Raw genomic sequence first — 23700 nt, 5'->3', positions numbered from 1 at the left:
CTTCAACATGATAAAACTTTGATGATATTATATATTCATAGTATTTCATGCTCTACAAGGGCTTCCTCACGAATTTTCCAGAGGAATTTGATCTAATTAGAAGAATAGAGTGGAAACTTGTGCATTTAGGAAACAGCAACTTCGATGCACTAGTAGGTCAAAATATTCTTCGGCCTACCAAAGGTATCATCAATTTTAATGATAAAACCCTGAAGGTCAGTTCAAAGTTCCTTTAAACTTAAATCAAGAAAGGATATACTTTACCATTGACAACCGTATTCGCGAAATCCTTGAAATAACTGTGAGTCAAGCCGGATTTATCAAGAACTGCGGAACTACTGACGCAATGCACGCTGCGCGGTTACTCATGGAGAAACACCGTGAGAAGCATCGCCCTCTTTACATTGCCTTTCTGGATCTAGAGAAAGCGTTTGACCGTGTGCCACACGAACTCATCTGGTATGCTTTACAACAACACTTCGTGCCAGAAGAACTCGTGCGCTGGGTTCAATTGCTCTACCACGATCCAGTTGATGGCAGGTGTATCAAAATCGCTTCGTGTCTCTGTTGGTGTTCATCAAGGAAGTGCCCTCTCACCACTCCTCTTTGTTCTTCTTATGGACACAGTCACACGGTATATCCAACGTCCAGCGCCCTACACACTGCTTTATGCAGATGATGTTTTCCTAGCATCTGATAGCAAAAATGATCTCGAGCAACTTGTTGAAAAATTCAATGATCGCCTCATGCAACACGGTCTCAGATTGAATTTAAACAAAACTGAATTTTTGACGACCGATCCCCATGAAAAAAACACAATCCCCTGTCAGCGGCAGTGATCTGCCCAGAACTGAGCGATTTAAATACCTCAGGTCAACGCTGTCAGCCAATGAAGAACTGCGTTATGAAATTGCTTCACGCATTAACGCAACCTGGATGAAGTGGCGTTCCACAACTGGTGTTCTTTGTGATCGACGTATCAACGAACGTCTCAAATCTAAAATTTACCGCAATGTCGTCCGTCCAGTCGCTCTCTATGGTTCTGAATGTTGGCCGAACATAAAAGACAATGAACGGCGTCTTGCGGTAATGGAGATGAAGATGCTACGTTGGACTAGTGGCGTTACACGTTTAGATCACATCCGAAATGAGGATATCCGCGATCGTTATGGGGTTGCACCGAGTCACGCAATTCGTGCAAACGAGAATTCACTCGCCAAGATTGGTCTGAACATCGAAGTCGATGGTAAACGACCAAAAGGCAGACCCAAGCAACGGTGGCTTAATACGCTGGATTGGGATTTGAAAGCCTCGAGATTGCACCCAGATCAGGCATTCGATTGAGCCAAATGGCGAAGCCGATCACGAAGAGTCGACCCCGCTTGTGAACGGGACAGAGGCTGCAGAAAAAAGAAAAAAAAAAGATTGTCGAGCGAAACAAATGTGAGTTCCGTGGTTTAGAATACAATAAAAATAAACTTCTAGCCTTTACGTGTGCAATTATCGCTACCCTTATTCACCTAAGGGATTCGTTGACAAACAAATCCAGGAAGACTTTAAGCAAGGTATCATACAACCATCAAACTCCCCTTATAACTCGCCTATATGAATGTATCCAAGAAAATACCTGGAGAACACAGATTGGTGATTGACTTTAGAAAAGTCAGATTGGTGATTGACTTTAGAAATGTCACCGTGGAAGATAAATTTTCCATACCACAAATTGATGACATTTTAAAAATTTTCTTTAATTTTTTTTTTAATTTAACTGTTCCGCTCGAAACGACTCACCATAGGGTCAAAGCTCTTACTGTACAAGACAATGATCCTGCCAGTCCTCATGTATTCCTCGGAGATTTGCGTTCTTAGCAGGAAGAATTGCGAACTCTTGGCGGCGTTCGAGAGAAGAATTCTATGCTATGGTATGTGCTGAAGTCGCTGTTATAGTTCGCTGGGTTGCTGTGTGAATTTCAAGAATTCAAACTTCCTTTTGCTCTGCAGATCCAAGAATAGTAGGAATTTTGCTTTCATTTCCATCGCGAATTTTTTTTTTTGATGTATCTTGTTGATTTCCGCCAGAATGTTCATAACTTTATCCTTTTGTACTCCGAAAAATACGTCATCCACATATTACACCAATTTTCTTCTCATTATTCCCTTTTCTTTAATTATTGAATCGATGTACACCATGAATATTTCGATGACGAGTGATGCCAAAGGATTTCCCCGTTGCTACCCCTGATGTGGTTTTATAGAATTTCCCTCGAAGGGTTTTCACCTTTTTCCTCTATTTTAACGTTTCGCTGAATTTATCGAGCCACATATCTAGCTGGTATATTGCTTGTTTCGCCGGTATAGTTCTAGTTAAGGTTTTGTGTGAACACAAAACCTTATTAAAATCGGTTTACTGTCTGTTTTTTTTTTTTTCATCGTTGGAAGGTGGAAAGGTTCAAAACCTACTGCTGGCTCCTGCCATACAGTTATGTGAGACTTCTACTCACTAAAACCACCTCCTTCTTCTTCCACTCTCCCCACGGGACTGCTATAAGCATTGCATCGTGGGGCTGGATCAGTTCTTAACTGCGGCGCATTATTGTTCGCTCCCTTTCTTGCTTTCTTCGCAGTTCTTCATGCCTTAGCTGTTGATGAATCATTTTCAGCTCAATTACCACTTGACTCCAAGCGTCCGTTGATTCCAACATAAACTCCACTATATTTCCAGGTGTTAAGCGCCTGTCTGCGATCGCCTCCAGCCTAGTTCGGTGTACTGTAAACCTTGGGCACTCAAACACAACATGCTCCGCATTCTCAGTCACGTTACCACATCTTGGGCACCATGGTGACTCGTCGTGTCCAAATCGATAAAGATAAGCCCGATAACCTCCATGTCCACTTAAAAACTGTGTTACCTCGTAGCTTAGTTCCCCGTGATTCCTTTATATCCATTTTCGAATGTGTGGAATGATACGGTAGGTCCAACGGCCAGTTTGTGCCTCGTTCCATCTCTTTTGCCATTTTGCGATGGATTCTCGCCGTGCTAGTTGCCGTCGAAGTACAATAGACTCACCGATTGCATACATATTGTCGTAGAGACGCCGACCTTCATCCGCCAAGATGTCTATGGGGATTGTCCCTGCCAGTACATATGCTGCTTCTCCTGATGTCGTTCGATAAGTAATGCATACCCGGAGTGCACTTAGTCGATACGCCAGTCCTAGTTTTTCGCAGTTTGATTTGTTTTCCAGAACGGTTGCCCAAACTGGAGCTGCGTAGAGTAGCACGGAACTAACTACCCTTGAAATAAGACGACGTCGACTTTGTCTTGGTCCACCAATGTTCGGTAGTATCCTCGAGATCGTTACAGCCATGGAAGATGCTTTAGTTGCAGCGCACTCAATGTGTTTTTTAAAGTTGAGTCTTTTGTCAATCATTACTCCCAAGCCCCAGAGTCGCTTAAATACTCTTGGGAGTAAATTGTTTTTTCACCAACTTTAATTTTCACGGTCGTATCTTTCCTTCTTTTGCTGATTAGCACTAGCTCCGTTTTATGTTCAGCAAGTGATAGACCGGACTTTTTCAACCAGGAATTGATCTCCCATATCGCTTCATTTGCATAGATTTCGATCTCGTCTAAGCGTTTTGTCACTATTGTTACCCCGATATCGTCCGCAAAGCCAATAGTTGTCACGGCGTTAGGAAGGCGTAGCGTCAACACTCCGTTGTACATAATTGACCACAGTAAGGGACCTAAGACAGACCCCTGTGGTACGCCGCACGTCATTGGGAATAATTTCTCTCCATCGTCCGAGTCGCAATATAATCTTCTTCCAAGAAGAAATGCAACAACGATGCATACAATGTACTTTGGAACCTTTAGTTTGGTTAGAGCTTCTACGATTTTCGTCCACTTTACAGTGTTGTGTCCGGATAGCTGAGTGGTTAGAGCGCAAGGCTGTCGTACGGAAGGTCGCGGTTCAAATCTCGCTGGTGGCAGTGGAATTTGTATCGTGATTTGACGTCGGACACCAGTCGACTCAGCTGTGAATGAGTACCTGAGTCAAATCAGGGTAATAATCTCGGGCGAGCGCAATGCTGACCACATTGCCTCCTAGTGTACCGTTACGGTCTTGAATGAAGTGCTCTAACACACTTCAAGGCCCTGATCCAACATGGATTGTTGCGCCAACGATTATTATTATTACAGTGTTGAATGCATTTTTTACATTGAGTGTCACCACTGCGCAGCATTTGTCATCTTGTATTGCAGCGCGAGCCAGGCCAGTCACCATGCTGATTGCATCGATGGTTGATCTCCCCTTACGAAACCCGAATTGGTTGTCGGATAGGCCTCCTTCCTTTTCTGCAACAACGAGCAGCCTGTTATATAATACTCGTTCAAATAGTTTACCAATGGTATTGACCAAACATATCGGTCGATATGAGGAGGGGTCTCCCAATGGTTTACCTGGCTTCGGAATGAGTATCAAATTTTGCAGTTTCCATTGCTCGGGGAATTCTCCTTCTCTAAGGCATGCCGTAAAAACTTTGGCAAACATACCTGGTGCTGACCTGGCTGCCATTTTCAAGGCGATATTCGGGATTCCATCTGGCCCTGGGGTCTGATTTTCAGCGAATTTCCTTGCTGCATCAAAAATTTCCTCTTCTACCACTTCAGGAATTTCGTCGGGGTTTACATGCACTTTAGGCAGATTTGTGTAGTTCACATCCTCTGGGAAGAGAGTGTCCACTATGTTTTTGTAGTAGTTTTGGAGTTTGGGAGCGCTTGCCTTTCAGTGATGACATTATAGGCCTGTAGGCGCAACCCCATGGATCAGAATCAGCTTCGGTACACATCCGCTTGAAATGTTCGGATTTGCTCTTCGTGATAGCTACTTGCAATTTTTTCCTCGCGTTCTTGTATTGCATGTGCAGCTCAACGAATTCAGGTCGATTTCTTCTGCGTTGGGAGCATCTCCTAGCTCTGAGGCAGTTTTTCCGACATTCCTCAATTTCTGAATTCCACCAGAAATTGGGATTTCGTCTTCGGAAAGCGCTACGCCGTGGCATAGAGGCATCGCATGCCCGCTGCAATTTTTCCGCGACCTGTAAAGCTTTTTCTTGTGCGCTTCCCGATACTAATGTGTCATCTAGAAGTACCTCCTTGAACATTTTTTCATCGAATTTGTTAGTTACCCAGCTCATCGTTATTCTTTTTGGTGGCTTCATATAATTCCTACGCGAGGTTTGGAAGACAATAGCCTGATGATCGCTGTGTGTGTACTCTTCGCTAACATGCCACTGCAAGTCTTTGATAAGGGTGTCACTGATGAAAGTGAGGTCTACTACCGATTGTAATTCTCCCCTCCGGTATGTGTTGGCTCCCCCAGAGTTCGCAAGTACGACATTTAGACGCGAGAATGCCTCTAGCAGTATTTGCCCCCTTGCATTTGTTTTTCTGCTTCCCCATTCTTCTGCCCATGAGTTGAAATCACCGGCAATTATTTTGGGATTATAGCGCCTGGCATCAAAAGATAGTTTCTCAAGCAACAAAGTGAATTCCTCCAGCGTGAGGCTCGGGGCGGCGTAACAACTATTGACGTATATACCTTCTATTTTGGCACGTGTAAATCCGTTCTCTGGATGTTTTTTTACATCTTCTATAGCACGACTTCCTCAGCTCCATATCGCGGCTTTGCTGTTTTTGCCAGCTACCCATAATCCTCTATGAAAATTTTCATATTGTTCGCATACAATAACTACGTCAACATTATTTTCAAACACGCTCTGGGAGAGCAGGTCTTGGGCCGCTCGACAGTGGTTCAGATTTAGTTGCATAAACTTCATTCATTCATTTATGAATGCCTTTCTGAATACTGGGCAATTACTGCTTCCTGCAATGTGGGCGCTGTCGCTATTTTTCATTTCGACACAGAACACGCATTTGGGCTTTCCGTTGCAATCCTTCCCAAAATGGCCTTCCTCTCCGCACTTGCGGCACAGACTAGATCTGTCTTGTGAGCTGGTACAGGCTTTCGCAATGTGGTCGAACTGCCAGCACTTATAACATTTATGCATTTATGCAACTTTGCTCTCGTATCCGGCAAACTACCCATCCAATACGAACTTTACCTGCTGCTATCGCCTTTTTCGCTGCTTCGACTGGAAGACTTATCGACGCTATCTGTGTATCCCCGTACGCCTTCCTAAGTCGTAGCACGTTGGCCTCGCTCACTGACTGTAGTCCTAATTGAGATTGCAAGGCTTCACAGATCTCCGACTTCGTGGCGATTTCGTCCAAGTCCTTACATTCTATCACCACTGAATCTCTGCTCATTTTGATTGCTGCAGCCTCACCTAGTGCCGCTTCGATTTTTCTTCGTAGGTTTTCGCCTACATCTTCACCCGCTTTAAGTTCCAGCAACAGATCACCTTTCTGCGTACGTCTGATACGCGTAACATTACCACTTAGTTCAGTCAGGGAAGTATCTGCTTTTACTTTACGCAAAATCTCCGCGTACGTCAGCTCGCTAGTTTTTGTTATGATCAGCGCGTCTGGCCTGGCTCTCCTTTGCAACCATTTCTTACCTTCTACTTTAGTCCAGGTAGATTCTTCGGCGTGGTTCGGGAGGCCTTTTCCGGGTAGGCCGATAAGCTTCCGTCTCCTGTCTCCCTAGGTTGCGTCTGAATTGGTTTCTCCTTTTTGCGTTTCGCTGTCCGTTTGGGTGATTGTACCTCTTTGTTGGGATCTCTTTGTCGCTTATTGCGCATTGCTCAGATGTCTTTTTCACCTTGGATACATTCTTTGTCAAAGGGCCTCTTGGGAAGAGATGTTTTCACCATAGTTTGTGTTGCTACAGTAACCATCACTTTCTGTTGGCTGTTCGGCAGTATACCTTCTTCGCCTGCTTTTACATCCTCTTTAGCCTTAAAGTACGTCGCCCTGATAGAACGCACTTGGTCTTTGATAGCGTGGTGGACGTTATTTCGCTGACCAACGTACTCCATCAGATTTTGGATCATTGCTCCCAGCTGTGTGAACGCGTCAGCCTCGTTTAAAGAATTGACTCCACCGCTGCTGCTCCTTTGATCCGACATCTGTTTCTCACTCGATTTCGCTGGAGGCGATCGCACTAATTTACCGCTCCGCCTAAAAGGATCATTAAACCCATCAAAGGCGACTCCCCACTAGCCATTTTGCTAGTGGGAAGCCCCCCGAAATTCTCGGCTTCCTCCACTGTTTGCAGTGAAGTAATTTACAAACAAATTTGCGGTTGATTCCAACACGCTCTTGCTTTGGCTGTAGACCGAACTGAGGGCTTTCCACCCGCAAATGGTTCTAAGATGTTTCAAGAAAAAAAAAGAATCGTCCCGCGCTGCAGCCCGGGATTGAACCTCGATCCTGAGAAACAGGGACGAAACCTGTTTCCTCTAAGCTGCGCACCACTTGGAACCACGAGCTCTGCGTAGTGTAGATCACGTAATTATTACACTTTCTAATTAAACTCAATGAAGTCGACTAGAAAAAATTCAATTCAGCACTCAGCGAGAGAGCTGAATAAAGGGGAAGAGTTGCTCCCGTTGCTATTTCGCTTTCTCCAACCACCAACGAACCAAAAACCGATTCAGAACTTAGATGTACCTTCGATTTAGTCCAGGTTACGATTTTTGGTTTGTAATTTTTTTCTTTGTTTAAATAGAAATAAATAGAAAAAAAAGTCTTACGAACGTAATCAAACCAAAGGCTACCTGCTCAATGTTCGTGGTTTAAATAAGAAGTGGCTCTGATTTCACTTCATCTCCAAGCACTCGCGCACCATACACCTTCCGGCAATCCTTCCGCGAATTTAACTAAAACAATCTTTGTTTTTTCCACTTCCTATGCTATTTAATTCTCACAGCGCTTCCAATTCACGTTCGTTATTACCAACGTACGCGTCTGTCTGTCTGCCTGTCTGTCTGTCTGTCCGTCACACGCATTTTTCTCGAAGATGGTTATAGCGATTGACACCAAATTTGGTAGAAAGGTGGGCACTGTGAACGCTCATACATATAGTGAGTTACATCCTTTTACGATGAATTTAAGGAGGGTGAAAATTTTTTTTTAATCAAATATAGACATGTGGGGTAGCAAATTAAAGGTCTCGGTTAGTACTTTTCGAAGCCAGTCTTAGTTTTGACTTTTGTTCAAAAGGTGGGGAGTGCGGGGGGTTGAAAGTGGTCATTTCTTTAACGAACCCATTCTCAGGAACTACCAAACCGAAAAATCTGAAAAAAATCAGGAGGCTGCCTAAGCTCCGAAATACCCTCCATAACGATACCTGTTCAAATAAAGTTAATAATAGTATATTATTATAATTTTTAGTAATTGACAGGAAAACCTACCTTAAGTTCACCCTAGAATCACAAAGTTTTGCAACAAGGTAGGCTACATTATGGAGCATGATTCTGCCAAATTTGGTAAAAATCTCACTATTACTAACAAAGTTACACTAGGTCAAAACTGTCGCTCCTCTGCAAATTCAAAACTATGAATGTCAATATCACTTGAAAGTGGCTATTTTCACATAATATATGCATATTTTACGTGCTACATGCTATTGGGGTAAATGCACACTCAAATCTCTTTATAAAAGAAATACACAAAACCTTTCATACCTGAAGCGTCTAGCTTCCGGTTTCCCGACTTGTTAAGGTTTTGTGTAAACACAAAACCTTATTAAAATCGGTTGACTGTCTGTCTGTCTGTCTTTTTTTTTTTTTTGAGGAGGTGGAAATCTTCAAAAGACACTGGTCTGGACACACCAGCGTGTGGGATTTTTACCCACTAAAACCACCCCCGACTCCCCCCCTACCCCGTGGAACCACCTTTCGGTATTACATCACGGGGCGGAGTTAGCTTACTTTAGCTAGGTCTCCTTCCGTCTTCCCGCGGGGTCCGTAACCGCGCCTTCCTCACTTCTTCTGCTTTTCGCAGTTTCTCCTGGATCACTGCGATCATGAAATTGATCGCATCCCAGTCTTCCTGGCAAGCTACCATTCTCCGGACAAAATTTTCCGGTGATAGCACTTCACCTAGAGTTTCCTCTAGGTTCCTTCTTTCTTCCACGAACCTAGGACATTGGAAGAATACGTGCGCTGGGTCCTCCGGGACCCCGTCGCAGTTTGGACAATTAGGCGAGGTGTCCAATTTAAACCTGTACAGGTATTGACGGTATCCTCCATGGCCGGTGAGAAACTGGGTGAGATTATAATTGATCTCCCCATGCTTTCTCTCCAGCCACTCCCTGATGGAAGGGATCAACCTGTAAGTCCAACGACCTTTTTCTGACTGGTTCCATCGCTGTTGCCACCTGCTTATGGATCTCTCTCTTTCGGCTTTTTTCACCTGCGATAAGGGAGAGATGGACCTGGTGTTATAAATGTTCATCATTTCGGTTGCCAGGATGTCAATTGACATCATTCCCGAGATGATGAACGCTGCATCGTCTGAGACGGTCCTGAAGGCAGAACACACCCTTAAGGCTGTTCTTCTGTAAACCCTACTCAGTTTATATGCATTTCCTAAAACCTGCAGCGCGTTTCCCCAAACTGGGACTGCATACAGCATGATAGAACTCACCACCTTGGCTATGAGCAGCCTGCGAGTATGCCGCGGTCCTCCTACGTTCGGCATCATCCTTGCGAGAGCCATACTCGTGGTGGATGCTTTTTTACAAGTATGCTCTATGTGCTGCTTAAAATTGAGTTTTCCGTCTATCATCACCCCCAAGTATTTGATGGCCGGCTTGGAAGTGATGATACGATCCCCGATTCTGACGCAGGCGTAATTTCTTTTGCGGCGCTTAGTGATGAGGGCCGCTTCCGTCTTTTCCTCCGCGAGTGCCAGTCCAGCACTTTCCAGCACTGATTGCTTCGCTTGAGTACAACTCAACATCCTCGAGATGCTTTGCGACCACAACCAGTGCTATGTCATCGGCGTAATCCACCACCGTGGCCTCCTCCGGAACCGGAAGGTTAAGCACATCATTGTACATGATGTTCCACAGTAGTGGGCCCAGTACAGAGCCCTGTGGGACACCCGCGGAGACAATGTACTCCTTGGGTCCATCATCGGTATTATACCACAATGTTCGCTCGTGCAAATAGCTATCTATGATAGTGGCAAGGTAGGTGGGAACACCAATCGTCGCCAGAGACTTTCGTATAAGGTTCCAATTGGCCGAGTTAAAAGCATTCCTCACATCCAGGGTGACCACCACACAATATTTGCTGGTAGAACCCCTTCCGTGAATTGCAATTTCGGCCAAGCCAGAAACCATTTTGATGGCATCAATGGTTGATCTGGCTTTGCGGAACCCATACTGCCTATCTGAAAGGCCGCCTTGGCTCTGGACGACTGGGAGTAGTCTATTATAAATAACCCGCTCCAACATTTTCCCCATAGTGTCTAGAAGACATATGGGTCTATAGGAGGACGGTTCCCCTGGCGGTTTGCCAGCCTTAGGCAGCAACACCAGCTTCTGCCGCTTCCACGTCGCTGGAAAGATACCCTCGGACATACACGCTTCGAACAGCTCCGCGAACATATCCGGTCTACATTTGACGGCAAGTTTGAGCGCCTTATTCGGTATACCGTCCAGACCCGGGGCTTTGCTGTCGCCTATTCGACTGCAGATCTCCAGCAGCTCGTTCCTGGTGACTGGTGGAAACGGCGTCACATTCAGGGGACGCTGGAAAGTGTTAGTACCCCGCTCTTGCTGGGGAAATAACCCCTGGATTATTTTCAACAAGAGCATAGGGCACGTGATCTGCGGTGATGATCGGCCTCTGAATCGCCCTGTCACGATTTTATAGGCGCTACCCCACGGATTTATGTCCGCTTCTAAACAGAGCTCCTTGAAACATTCCCTCTTACTCCGCTGGATGGCGAGCTTGAGGTTCTTGCGGGCTTCCCTATAGGCATACTCCTTTTGCCTTTGATCGATCCTACCTATTGCCCTCTGAGCCGTTCGTCTGGCTCTGTGGCAAATCGATCGAAGACTGGCAAGTTCACTATTCCACCAATAATTGGGTCTTCTAGTGTAGAATGAGCATCTCCTAGGCATCGACGCGTCACATGCCTTGGAGACGCTTTGTGTAACATAGAGAGCTCTATCCGTGGACGTGCCGGCTTTGCTAGGCAGGTCTAGCCACACTTCCATGAATGTTGGCTCATCCATCGCTTTTGCAGACCATCCTGGTGTTCCTCTGGATTTCGGCTTCCGGGGTGTGGGTCTCCTGCCTTGTGGCTCGGTCCTTAGTTCAAAGGTGATCGCCTGGTGGTCGCTGTACGTGAAGTCCTCGCTAACTTACCAGGACATGCCACGTGCCAGCGCAGGGCTGACAAAAGTCAGATCTACAATTGAACCAGTTCCCCCTTTCCGATAAGTGTTTACATCGCCTTCGTTGGCCAGAACTACATCTAACTGGGCAAATGCTTCTAATAAGCACCCCCCCCCTTGCGTTAGTCTCTTTGCTGCCCCACTCGATAGCCCACGCATTAAAGTCACCGGCTATCACCTTTGGACCTCGTCCCCTTGCGTCATGAACAAGATCATCTAACAATTCTTCAAACTCAGGAAGTGTGAGGCTCGGTGGAGCGTAGCAGCTGTATACGAATATACCGCTTATTTTCGCCCACACAAAGCCACTAGCCGCCTGACGCATACTATATTGTATGGCTTGACGACCGCACGCCCATATCGCCGCTCCATTTTAGTCGCATCTGTGACCCATACACCACCGTCAAGATTTCTGTACGGTTCACTAATGATAGCAACCTCCATCGCGGATCCGTAAGTGGTCTGCGCAAGCAAATCTTGTGCGACCCTGCAATGATTAAGGTTTATTTGTATTAACCTCATTTTTTCACTGCAGTTAACGCCTTCCTAAATTCTGGGCATTTACCACTTCCGGCAATATGCCGGTTATCCCTTCCCTCCTTTTCTTCGCACAGAATGCATTTGGGGTCTCTATTGCACTCCTTGGCAATATGTCCTTTTTCCCCACACCTTCGACATCGATCGGACCGATCGATGCCGGTAGTGCATGCCTTCGCGAAGTGTCCAAACATTAGGCATTTGAAGCACCTTTATAAAGAGATCTGTTCCCTTAGTCGGCAAACAACCCATCCAATCCGAACCTTCCCCACGGCCAACAACTTCTGCGCTGACTCCACTGGCAGTCGCAGTGTGGCCGTTTGAGTACCGCCATAAGCTTTTCTTAGGCTCACGATAGATGCTTCACCAAATTCCTCCAACTTGAATTGCTCCTTCAAAGCAGTGCAGATCTCTTCTCTGGATGTTACCTCATCGAGATCCTTGCACTGGATATAGATCTCATGTTTTTGGGAACGAACCGCGACATTTTCCCCAAGTGAGTTTAAAACTTTGTCACGAAAGCCGTCAGTTTTCCCCACGCTGGATTTTTTCAGTTCAAACATGAGATCCCCTTTCTGGGTCCTCCGGATTTTGCTGACATTTCCGCCTAGGTCTTTTAGGTCGGGGTCAGATTTCACCTTCTTCAGTATCTCCGCATACATGTCCGCATAGATGTCCTTTGCTGGAGGTTACAATTGCCTCCGGGCGAATTCGCATCTTTGGTTTCTTGTCTCTTTTCTTGTTCACGACCTTAGTCCAACCACTGCTCTTATTTTCTCTCGGTTTCGCTTCGCTAGCCGACGTTCCTACTTTGGACACTTTGGGCCCTTCTGAACTTTTAGTTCCGTTTGTTGGACTAGTCGAGACTCCTTTCTTCCTTTTTGGTGCCTGTTGATTCACCAAAGCTTCGCCCTCTTTGTCTCGCACTCGCTTACTTGATCGAAGATCGGTGACCTTCTGCTTTGGTGTCACTTGGGTCGCCTGTGACACTGTTGAGGCTGGAATGTCCGGCTTTTCTTTAGGCTTTGTTACTTCTTCCTGGAACCTACTGTAAAGCACCCTGATGGCTCTCACCATGTTCTTGATGGCTTGGTGCACGTTGTGCTTGTCCTTGATGAATTCGGACAGCTCAACTATTTTAGTCCCAAGCTGCATAAAAGGTAGTTCTTCTGGGTCAGGGCTCTGTTCTCGGTGAGTCCTGGCCAGACTACTCCTTTTACTGGCTCCTTCACATTTTTCAATTGCTGAGCTCCCATGAGCTTTCTCTTTTGCCGGCTTTGATATTGGAGGAGATCGTAAAATTGATGAGCTTCTCCTGAATGGATCTATTTGCTGCTGCTGGAGTACCTCTTGATCAGATCCGATGGGTGTCGAAATCGCCTTTTTTGGCCAGCTATCTCCTTTTAGTCCATCATTCTTTGCCTTTGCAATTGGTGTTCTTGGCAGAGTCGTGCTTCGTTTGAACACCTCCTTCTCCAAATCTAAAACACTTGTAGTATTAGATGCAACGGTGGCCAAGTTGTCCACCACCGAGGCACTGCGGTCGAGGGATATCGACGGCCGGGAGCCCGCTTGCTCACTCCCAAAAGCTGCCGGTACTGGGGTTCCGAGTCCCTGCACCGTAACGTTACTCCTTCTCAATTCGTCCATGTTGGTTTTATTTTCTGGGTGTCCTTCCCATAGCCATTTTGGTCCACGCACCAGAGATGAGCAAACACTAGCCCATGCACAGTCAGAAAAGAAAAGTGCATGAACACATATTTACACATCAATAGGTATGCCCCAATCCGCCAGCTGGGGTCGCGCCTGATGGGAGATCTGGCCACTCCTCACATGTCTGTCTGTCTGTCTGTCTGTCTGTCTGTCTGTCCGTCTATCTGTCTGCCTGTCTGTCTGTCTGTCTGTCCGTCACACGCATTTTTCTCGGAGACGGTTATAGCGATCGACACCAAATTTGGTAGAAAGGTGGGAACTGTGAACGCTCACGCATACAGTGAACTACATTCTTTTACGTCGAATAAGGGGGGGTCACCATACATGCAAAAGGGGGGTATACAATTTTTTTTCATCAAATATAGTCATGTGGGGTATCAAATTAAAGGTCTCGATTAGTACTTTTCAAAGCCGATCTTAGTATTGTCATTCGTTGGAAGGGTGCGGAGCGTGGGGGGTTGAAAGTGATCACTTCTTTAAGGGGGGCATTCTCAGAAACCACCTAACCAAAAAATCTGAAAGAAATCAGGAAGCTCACTATATGGTGCCTGGGCTCCAAAATACCTTCCATGCCCATATCTGTTTAAATAAAGTTAATAATAGTATATTACTACAATTTTTTGTAATTGGTTAGAAACCCCCCTTAAGTTCATCCTAGTATGATGAAATTTTGCAGTGATATAGGCTATAATATAGAGCATGATCTTACCAAGTTTGGTGGAAATCGCACTATTACTAACAAAATTATAATACCTCAAATTTGTTGCTTCTTTGAAAATTGAAGACTATGAATGTCAATATCACCCGAAAGTGGATACTCTCACATAATATATGGATATATTACGTGCTATGTACTAAGAAAAACACAAAACCTTTCGTACCTGAAGCGTCCAGCTTCCGGTTTCCCGACTTGTTTTTTAACTACTTCAGATGTATTCCTTACAGCGTGTTTGCTGTATACATCTCCTACATTGGCGAATTCCCGGATTAGTCATTTTTAAGGTTTTGTCTAAACACAAAACCTTATTAAAATCGGTTTACTGTCTGTCTGTCTGTCTGTCCGCCTGCCTGTCTGTCTGTCTATCTATCCGTCACACGGATTTTTCTCGGAAACGGTCACAGTGATTGACATCAAATCTGGTAGAAAGGTGGGAACTGTGAACGCTCACGCATACATACAAAAGGGGGGTGTAAATCAAATATAGTCATCTGGAATATCAAATTAAAGGCCTCGGTTAGTATTTTTCGAAGCCGGTCTTATTTTTGACATTTGTTGAAAAGGTAGGGAGTGCGGGGAGTTGAAAGTGGTCATTCCTTTAAGGGGGCCATTCTCAGAAACTACCCAACCGAAGAATCTGAAAAAAATCAGTTGTTGTTGTTTTCCGTGTAGGGTTGTCAGCCCTACCCAACCCCCAACCTGGAGGACCAGTTGGTACAATTTGTCCCGTTTTTAGGCGCGGGAGACTCGCCTTCATCCTTCTCCGTCTGCAGCTTTTCGTTAAGAAAGAGCTCCCAGCGGTCACCACGTGGACGTGGAGATAGGGTTTGGTAGTAGAGCTGTTGGTGTTGGTTCAGCAGCCATTTCCCAGGTTTTATGCTCCATCGTGGGTACCAATCCACGTTTCGCTCTGGGACCTATACTACACTTTGACCACCCTCTAGGGTCGAAAATCACGACCGATAACAACTACGATGATGAAATCCGCGCACGGTTGTTGTCAGCCAACAGAGCCTATTTCAGCTTACAAAGACTGTTCCGCTCGAAACGTCTCACCATAGGGTCAAAGCTCTTACTGTACAAGACTATGATCTTGCCAGTCCTCATGTATTCCTCGGAAACTTGGGTTCTTAGCAAGAAAAATTGCGAACTCTTGGCCGCGTTCGAGAGAAGAATCCTCCGAAGAATTTTTGGCTACCTACATGAGGATGGACGATTCCGTAGCCTACACAATAACGAAATCTATGAGCGATACCATGACCGTCCGGTTGTGGATAAAATCCGGCTCAATAGGTTACGGTGGGCGGGTCACTTAATCCGTATGGATGAGGATGATCCCACCCGGAAAGTCTATAAGGGCAATATCTATGGTAGAAAAAGAAGACGAGGCAGACCCTGCCTAAGATGGAGCGATGGCGTAGATCAGGACGCCAGACAGCTTTTAGGGATATCGAATTGGGGGACCTCGGCGCAAAATCGGGATGTCTGGAGTTCCTTATTAAGACAGGCCTAGACCGGATACCGGTTGTTGCGCCGTTGATGATGGTGATGATGAATAGTATATTACTATAATTTTTAGTAAGCGACTGCAGAACCCCCCTTAGGTTCATCCTAGCACCACGAAATTTCGCAACAATATAGGGTATAACATAGAGCATGAAGTTTGATGGAAATCGCACTATTACTAACAAAGTTATAATACGTCAAAGTTGTTGCTTCTTTGCAAATTCAAGACTATGAATGTCAATATCATCCGAAAGTGGATATTCTCACATAATATATGCATATATTAAGAAATACACAAAACCTTTCGTACCTGAAGCGTCCAGCATCCGGTTTCCCGACTTGTTCAATATTATATGTTGGGGAGTTTGAATCCGCGATTTCCCTCATTTCGTTACCTTCCTTATGTATTTTAGGTTGACATATTATCCTTAGTAGCGATGGGTTTGGGATTTTTAGGTTATTTATGTCCTTGAAGATATTCGCGGTCTACGCATTTGATTGAATCGGGTTTTGAGTCCTTTCGCAATTCCTGTCTAATTTTTCGGTCACAGCCTTGTCGTATTCAGTTTTCTCCATTATAACGATATTATTTCCTTCGTCGGCTTTAAGATAGTATACTGGCTTTTCCCTAGCTGGCAAATTACTTTTAGGTCATTCCGATCGGAGTTGGGTGTTCGCTGCTTCTCACCCCGAATTATTTTTGACATCTCACTTTGGATTTCATCTCTGGCGTTGACCACGGTTTGATCTGGTGATGTTGAAAGGTGTAGCGCATGTCCTAGTCCATTGTTTAAAGCTGCTATTTCTTTGGGGTTGAATGTTGCCGATCATTTATTTATCGTGTAGTTCGATAGGATGGGTCCTCTTCGTTCGTATTAAGCTGTGTCAGACGACTCCATTTTTTCCCATGGGTTCTCCGTTTTTTGGCTACTTCGCATGCGAATCCTCTATGTGTCTTATAGTGTCCGCGACTTTGCGAAGTACTTCATACGTCTTTTTCGGAAAATCTTGGAAGGGAATGCAGTTAATAATATGCAATATTTTCCGGCTAATTAGAGGGGCAGCTAATGATCTGGACCAGAGATGGTTGGTTGCTTTGTAACTGAGAGGAATATTTGTTTTTTTCTTTTTTTGTAGAAAGAAGTCGGCTCAATTGTTGCAACCGCAAACCAGAGCGGAGATTTCGTTTTCGAAAAAAGGGAGGCGATAAATTTCTCGAAATTCAAGTTTCGGCATTCAAAGTTAATCGAATTGATTAAACGCCCACAAAGAGAATTGGAAAACATTGAGATTGTTTAGACGATTATCAGTGCGACGGAACTATCGTGGAAAGGTGCATGTTTTTCGGCCACTAACGCTTTGAAATTTTTGTGCGTGTGGAAAGTTAAAGTACGTGACGACGGATATGAATCTGATAAAAGACGGCGAATGGAAGGGTTTTTTTTTGAAATAATAATAGAACTTGTTGTTTCTTTTCCCCGGTGTAGATATTTATGCTTGCAAATACCGATATTTCGGGAACCACTTGTTCCCTACATCAGTGCCAACGGGGAGGGGTTTTGGTTTTTGAGGAGACAGTAGATGTTAATTATCAGAAGAATCTGAGTTGATTTAAAAAAAAGGGATCGAGAAGTGATCGGAAGATAACTTTGTTCTATTCTTTTTGAAACGTTTCTTTGAGTGGTGAGAGATAACAGTCATAACAGTGGATGTATATTAACGTAATTTGTAGTGACTTACTTAAACTTCACATGGTGCCTTAAGAATATTGACCAAGATATTGGGTTAGGAGTTTGCTTAATTTGAAAAAGAGAGAATTTGAGAAGTTAGAGAACGTCGACAGGAGGAACGGATCAAGGGATGGTTTCAGATACATTTCACCATGACCTGTTGAAAATCACACTTTTTCTTTATTTTTTAATTTTTACTTGGCATTCCTAACAAACAAAAAAAGTAATGTCTGGTTAATTAAAAGATGAAGAAACAAGTATTCTAAATGTCACTGATGAAGGTTTAATGAAACAGAGCTCCCAATCAAGAATTTTAAATTCTGTTAAAACATTCTTTTATTATTTTTAAAGTTTTGTGTAAACACAAAACCTTATTAAAATCGGTTCAATGTCTGTCTGTTCGTCTGTCCGTCTATCACACCCGATTTGCTCCCAATAAAGAATTTTAAATTCTGTTAAAACATTCTTTTATTATTTTTAAAGTTTTGTGTAAACACAAAACCTTATTAAAATCGGTTCAATGTCTGTCTGTTCGTCTGTCTGTCTATCACACCCGATTTACTCAGAAACGGCTAAACCGATTCTTACCAAATTTGGTGAGAATATGTGGTCTGTGTGTCCCTTTGCATGCAGTGAGTGGCGCCATTTTGTGTTGAATTCTAAGGGGACTCCCCATACATGCGAAAGGAGGGCGTAAATTTTTTTCACAGAACATGGTCATGTGGGATGTCAAATGAAAGGGCTCAATTAGTACTTTTCGAAACTGATCTTTTCTCTGATATTGGGAAAAACCTGGGGGAGGTAAGGCACAAAACTTGGACCCCAAAAAGTGAAACAGGTCTCGTTCTCAGAACCTGCCCAACCGAAAATTCTGAAAAAAAATCGCAGAGATGCAACTTTATGAAACCTCAATACACATCCCATTCCGATATCTGCACAAATAAAGTTAATAATAGTATTTTACCATGTTTTAGAAATTTACTGGAAAGCCTCCCTTAAGTTCATCTCAGGAGTACAAAATCTGACATCAGCATAGACGATAATATAGGACATAATCCTGAAAAGTTTGTAGGCAATCCGATTATTATTAACAAAGTTATAGAAGGGCAAAGTTTCGCTTTGCAGGTAAATTTAAGGCACCAAAAACATGTATGACGTCATCATCATATAAAGTGAATTTCTATGACCAGCGGGGTCGTGGGAACGTTTTAGTTTTCCGTTTTTCACTTTTTTTAGTTATTTTAGTTATTTGCAGTTCGGTGTCAATTACTTCAGGTAGGCATATGCATGCTTCATTAGCATATACATTGGTAATGAAGCTTGCTGGTAGTAACCAATATAATAGACATGTGTGTTCTGGCTACGAGCGGTTTTTAATTGATTTACCTAACATTTATGTATATATATGCTTTGTGCATGGAATGCGTGAAATGCGTGAAGATGCGTTATATCAATTTAGATGCGCACATATATGTGTCGCAGCGGAATTAACATGGCCCACCTTCAAGGGGGCAGTGACATCAGGAGCGAACTGGAACTAGAGACAGTGGTGAAAAACCTCAACACAGTCATCATTGACGCATATGTGGTCAGCTGTCCGGCCAAGACAGTTACGCCATCGAAAGATGTATCATGGTGGAACAGGAACCTGGGCAAAATAAGAACAGAGGTACGAAAACTCTTCCAACGGGAAAAACAAACCGGGGATTGGCAGAGGCACAAACATGCACGGATTGCGTATAGCAACGTAATCAGGCAAGCAAAAGCCAAAGACAGGGCAATATCCTCTGTCTGTTAGAAGAAGGAAGATGGGACATTTACCGAGAATGACGAGGACAGGGTACATCTGCTTCTCAGAACTCATTTCCCAGGATCCTATCACACGGCAGCAGGCGACAACATTCTGCCTGACACCACAACAACGTATAAAAGGAGAATAAAGGAGAACTGGAAACTAGCAAAAGAGGTCTGCTTAGAAGCTAGGGTAGGGTGGGCAGTAAGAACTTTTAAACCACTGAAATCCCTCGGAGTAGATGGCATTTTCCCAACGCTAATCCAGAGAGGCCTAGGAATCATTTTAGAGTCTCTTCTGAGGGTGGTAAGAGGGAGCGTAGCACTGGGATATATTCCAAGGGCATCGAAACGGGAAAAAGTGGTCTTTATTGCGAAAACGGGTAAAAGGAATCCTTTTCACCCTAAATATTTCAGACCAATTTGCCTAAAATCGCTCGCACTCAGGAGCCGGAGAAGGTCATAGACAACTATATTAGAACTAGATGGTCAACTGAAACTAGTCCAAGGTAAATGCGAATGAATACCCTTTGGTTTTGCATTGCAATGAGCCCCATTTCATGACTACGGAATAATACTAGAAGGGCATGGTTTTGCAATCAAATATGACCTACGTTTCTAGGGGCGAGATGACACACTTGATGTACTTTAATGACATTAAGGTTTATGCTGGTACTGACGACCACCTTAGAAGTCTGTTACGAATAGTAATGTCTACTACACTGTTCAGCAGTGATATTCGGATGGAATTTGGATTAGACAAGTGTCGAATCCAGGCCATTGACAAAGGTCACCGTGAGCCGCATGTTGGACATAGCGTTCGTAACCCTCACATCCAAGCTATGACTGAGACAAACTTCTACAAATACCTAGGAATTTTGTAAGGAACGCACGCTCGAATTGGTGATATGAAGGATGCGTAGGAGGATTCTAGCGCAGACCAGGCGAATGCCTTGCATGTGGCTGTTTGTAAGTTAGATTGCGGACTGAGTTCACTTTACTTGAAAAATCGAACTTTCAGTCCTCTGTGTGGGATGACGTCAGATCAAGGCCGGATCGATGGATGGAAGTTGAAGGCAATGCACGGTAAAAACGTGAATTGCCTCTGGTAGAAATTTTTCGTACAGATAGCTTGGTGCTGGGAACATCTTTGCTGAGAAGGAAGGGTTTATGTGTGCTATTCAGAGCGGCATGGTCGCCACCTGTGCTCATAATCAAAGAGCGGGTGTAGAGCGACCAGTGAAGATTATGTGAGCGGGCGTTAGAGACGTTGGATCATCAAATTTCTCGCTGCACTGTAATGGCACCGGTTCAATTCACGAACATGCACAAAGCTGTATGTAAGCAATTCCAAAACCTTGCATACAAAAACGGGCTGATCACGGGAACACTTTCGGGTTACCGATATGAACCACAGACAGTACTTGATAGTTCTGCTTACAACATGTATTCGGACTGGCAAGTTCTAACTGATCGCAACATACCACACAACAAGTCTGACGTGCTATTAGTTGACAAAATAGGTTGCTCCGCATATATTATTGATGTTGCTGCTATCTCCATAATATGATAGCAACATTGAATGGAAATACATGAAGAAGAAGGTTAACTATGAGCCACTGGCTGGGTAAAGAAAAGTGGCGTCTCGGGCGGGTAGTTCAAAATATGCAGAAGTGCACTATTCTGTATACGTGGTCGAAGTAAGGGGGAGTTCTAGGCAGGTTTTCTAATTAACTTACCACCGGCCACCACCACCTGAGCCCCTTTATCTTTTAAGTAGGAAGGATCGTCCGAATCTGCCAAGAGTGTGACAACTCAGGGGAAAAAATTAAATGATGGAAATGAAAATAATAAAATATATAAACCAAATCAAAATAAATAAAAATAAGTCGGGATACCGGAAGTCAGGCGGTTCGGGTATAAAGGTTTTGTATTCATCTTATGTGAGCAACTCGACATCCATAATTTTCCATTCGTATATAGCTAAGGATACAACATATTCCGTCATATTTTGGCAAATCCTGAGTTTCACATATGTACATACAAATCGACGACATAAATACTGTGTTCACCCTAAATAAACAACCATTGTCTATTACCGCATGACGACGCGTGCATTTATGTTTCGAATAGATCTTGAGCTTTCTGCAAGTCTTTAATGCAACGCGATTCGTCAAACCGTTTCCTCAGGAATACAGCTTGGTAGCGATAAATAAGCCTCCAATCGTACCACGCTTCTAGATTTCGCAAAGCCCTTTTATAAAAGTTACAAACTTCTTGCTTATGAGTTAGAACCGCAGAGGGAAGTCAAAGTATTTAATTTCATAATTTAAATAATTTTATTACATAAAGTTGACGAGAAACTACACAACTTTCTACCAACTCTTTTCTTAACTCACATGTCAAAATTCATTTTTTAAATTCAATTATTATTTCAAAAATCATAGCCTACTCCGCCGCGGAGAACACCAGTGGTGGCAACTATTAATCGAATTAACAACATTCGAAATAAATTTCGGAAGTTGTTAACCCCGCTGCGCCGCATCACTCCGCCCCCAGATGAAACCTAGGGGTTTCAGCGGCTGAACTCGGAACTGCGTTCCCCATCATACGGCGAAGCGAAGGTGAGGTTGATTTGGGGCGCAAACGGGCTTCAGCCTGGATAAGGAGACAGCCTTTTTATGTCCCCCGATCTCGAGCTGGAAGAAATGCTCTCCCCGCTCGAGTACATGGTTCGGGCCTTCATATGGAGGCTGCAGCGGCTTCCGGACAGCACCCGTCCTGACCGGGACGTGCGTGCACGTGTCGAGCTCCTGGGGCGCGCACGAGTATCGTGCTGGAGGCGTGACTTCATTGCGGCGCAGATTGTCTCTCAGTAGGCGCAGCAATCCCGAGTCTATGAGACCCGATCTCCTGTCGAAGACTGGATCACTTGGGAGTCTTGGGTTCTCCCCGTATACCAGCTCCGCGGGGCTGGCAGCAAATTCCTACTCTCGACAGAGGGCTCCGGCACAAGATTGCGCCGTAATGTCCTTCAGAGGTATTGACTCAGCCCGCGTAAACCTGTTGATGATTGTAAGGGAATACTTGAAACCGTGCTAGCCTTCTATGTCGAGGTGTATGGTGTGGAACCGCTTGGTAGTGCGGGGGAATGAGCCCACTTCTTTTCTTACATGTCTGGTGACCTTACACTTTTGGCATAAGATGCATTCTCTGGCCAGGAGTATCTGTCCTTATTCATGGAAGGCCAGAAGTATTTCTCGGTGACTAACCGATTTGACGTCCTGATGACAGGATGCGCTAAGTCGTGAACCGCATGGAACATTTCCTTCCGAAAGGTGAACTGGCTTATAAAGCTCAGGTGTCGAAACAGACGAGGGGACGCTTTGTCGGGCTTTTGTTTCAAAGCATATGTGAGAGGCTTATGGTGCGTGAACACTGTGAACGGCCTGCCTTCTAGGGAAAAGCGGAAGTATCTGATGCTCAAGTACGCGGTGAGCAATTCTCGATCGTAGGTACTGTAATTCCGCTGAGCGGGGTTTAACCGTCTGGAGAAGAAGCTCAACTGCTGCCAGACTTGATTCACCTTTTGGTGAAAAGCAGCATCTACTGCGATGTCAGAGGTATCAACAAAAACGGCTAGGGGTGCATCTTGTCGAGGAAATGCCAAGAGTGTAGCATCAGCCAGTTGCTGTCGGGATTTATCAAACGCGCGGATAGCCTCTTCAGACACACGAGAGGTGTGTCCTTTGTTTTGGGGCCAGACAAGTACGCGTTCAAAACGGACTGGCGTTGGGCGGCTTTGGGCAAGAAACGACGATAGAAATTAAGCATGCCTATGAACCTCCGCAAATTCTTCACGGTTTTCGGACGTGGGAAGCTTGTAATTGCTTGCACCTTGTCTGGGTCGGGCTGTATTCCGTCAGGGGAAATGAAGTGGCCGAGAAATCTCACCTGTGTCTGGAGGAACTTGCATTTCTCAACGTTTAGGAATAAAGCGGCCTCAAGGAGACGTTGAAAAATGCACTCGAGATGGGCTAAGTGCTCAGACTCTGAGGAAGAAGCAACCAAAACATCATCCAAATATACGAAACAGAAGTCGAGGTTTCGCAGAACCGAATGGATAAACCTCTGAAAGGTTTGCGCTGCATTGCACAACCCGAAAGTCATCCGTGTGAACTGGAAGAGTTCCAAGGGTGTGCATGTTGCCGTCTTTGGAATGTCTTCTGGAACTTTTGATAGGTCTTAGTTAAATTCAAGGTCGAAAAGATGCGGCAGTTTGCGAGATGATGTGCAAAGTCATGGATGAGCGGAATAGGATATC

This window comes from Hermetia illucens, chromosome 5 (genome assembly GCF_905115235.1).
Source record: "Hermetia illucens chromosome 5, iHerIll2.2.curated.20191125, whole genome shotgun sequence".
Taxonomy (NCBI): domain Eukaryota; kingdom Metazoa; phylum Arthropoda; class Insecta; order Diptera; family Stratiomyidae; genus Hermetia; species Hermetia illucens.
The sequence above is the reverse complement of the archived record's forward strand: the minus strand, read 5'-3'. Positions refer to the sequence as shown.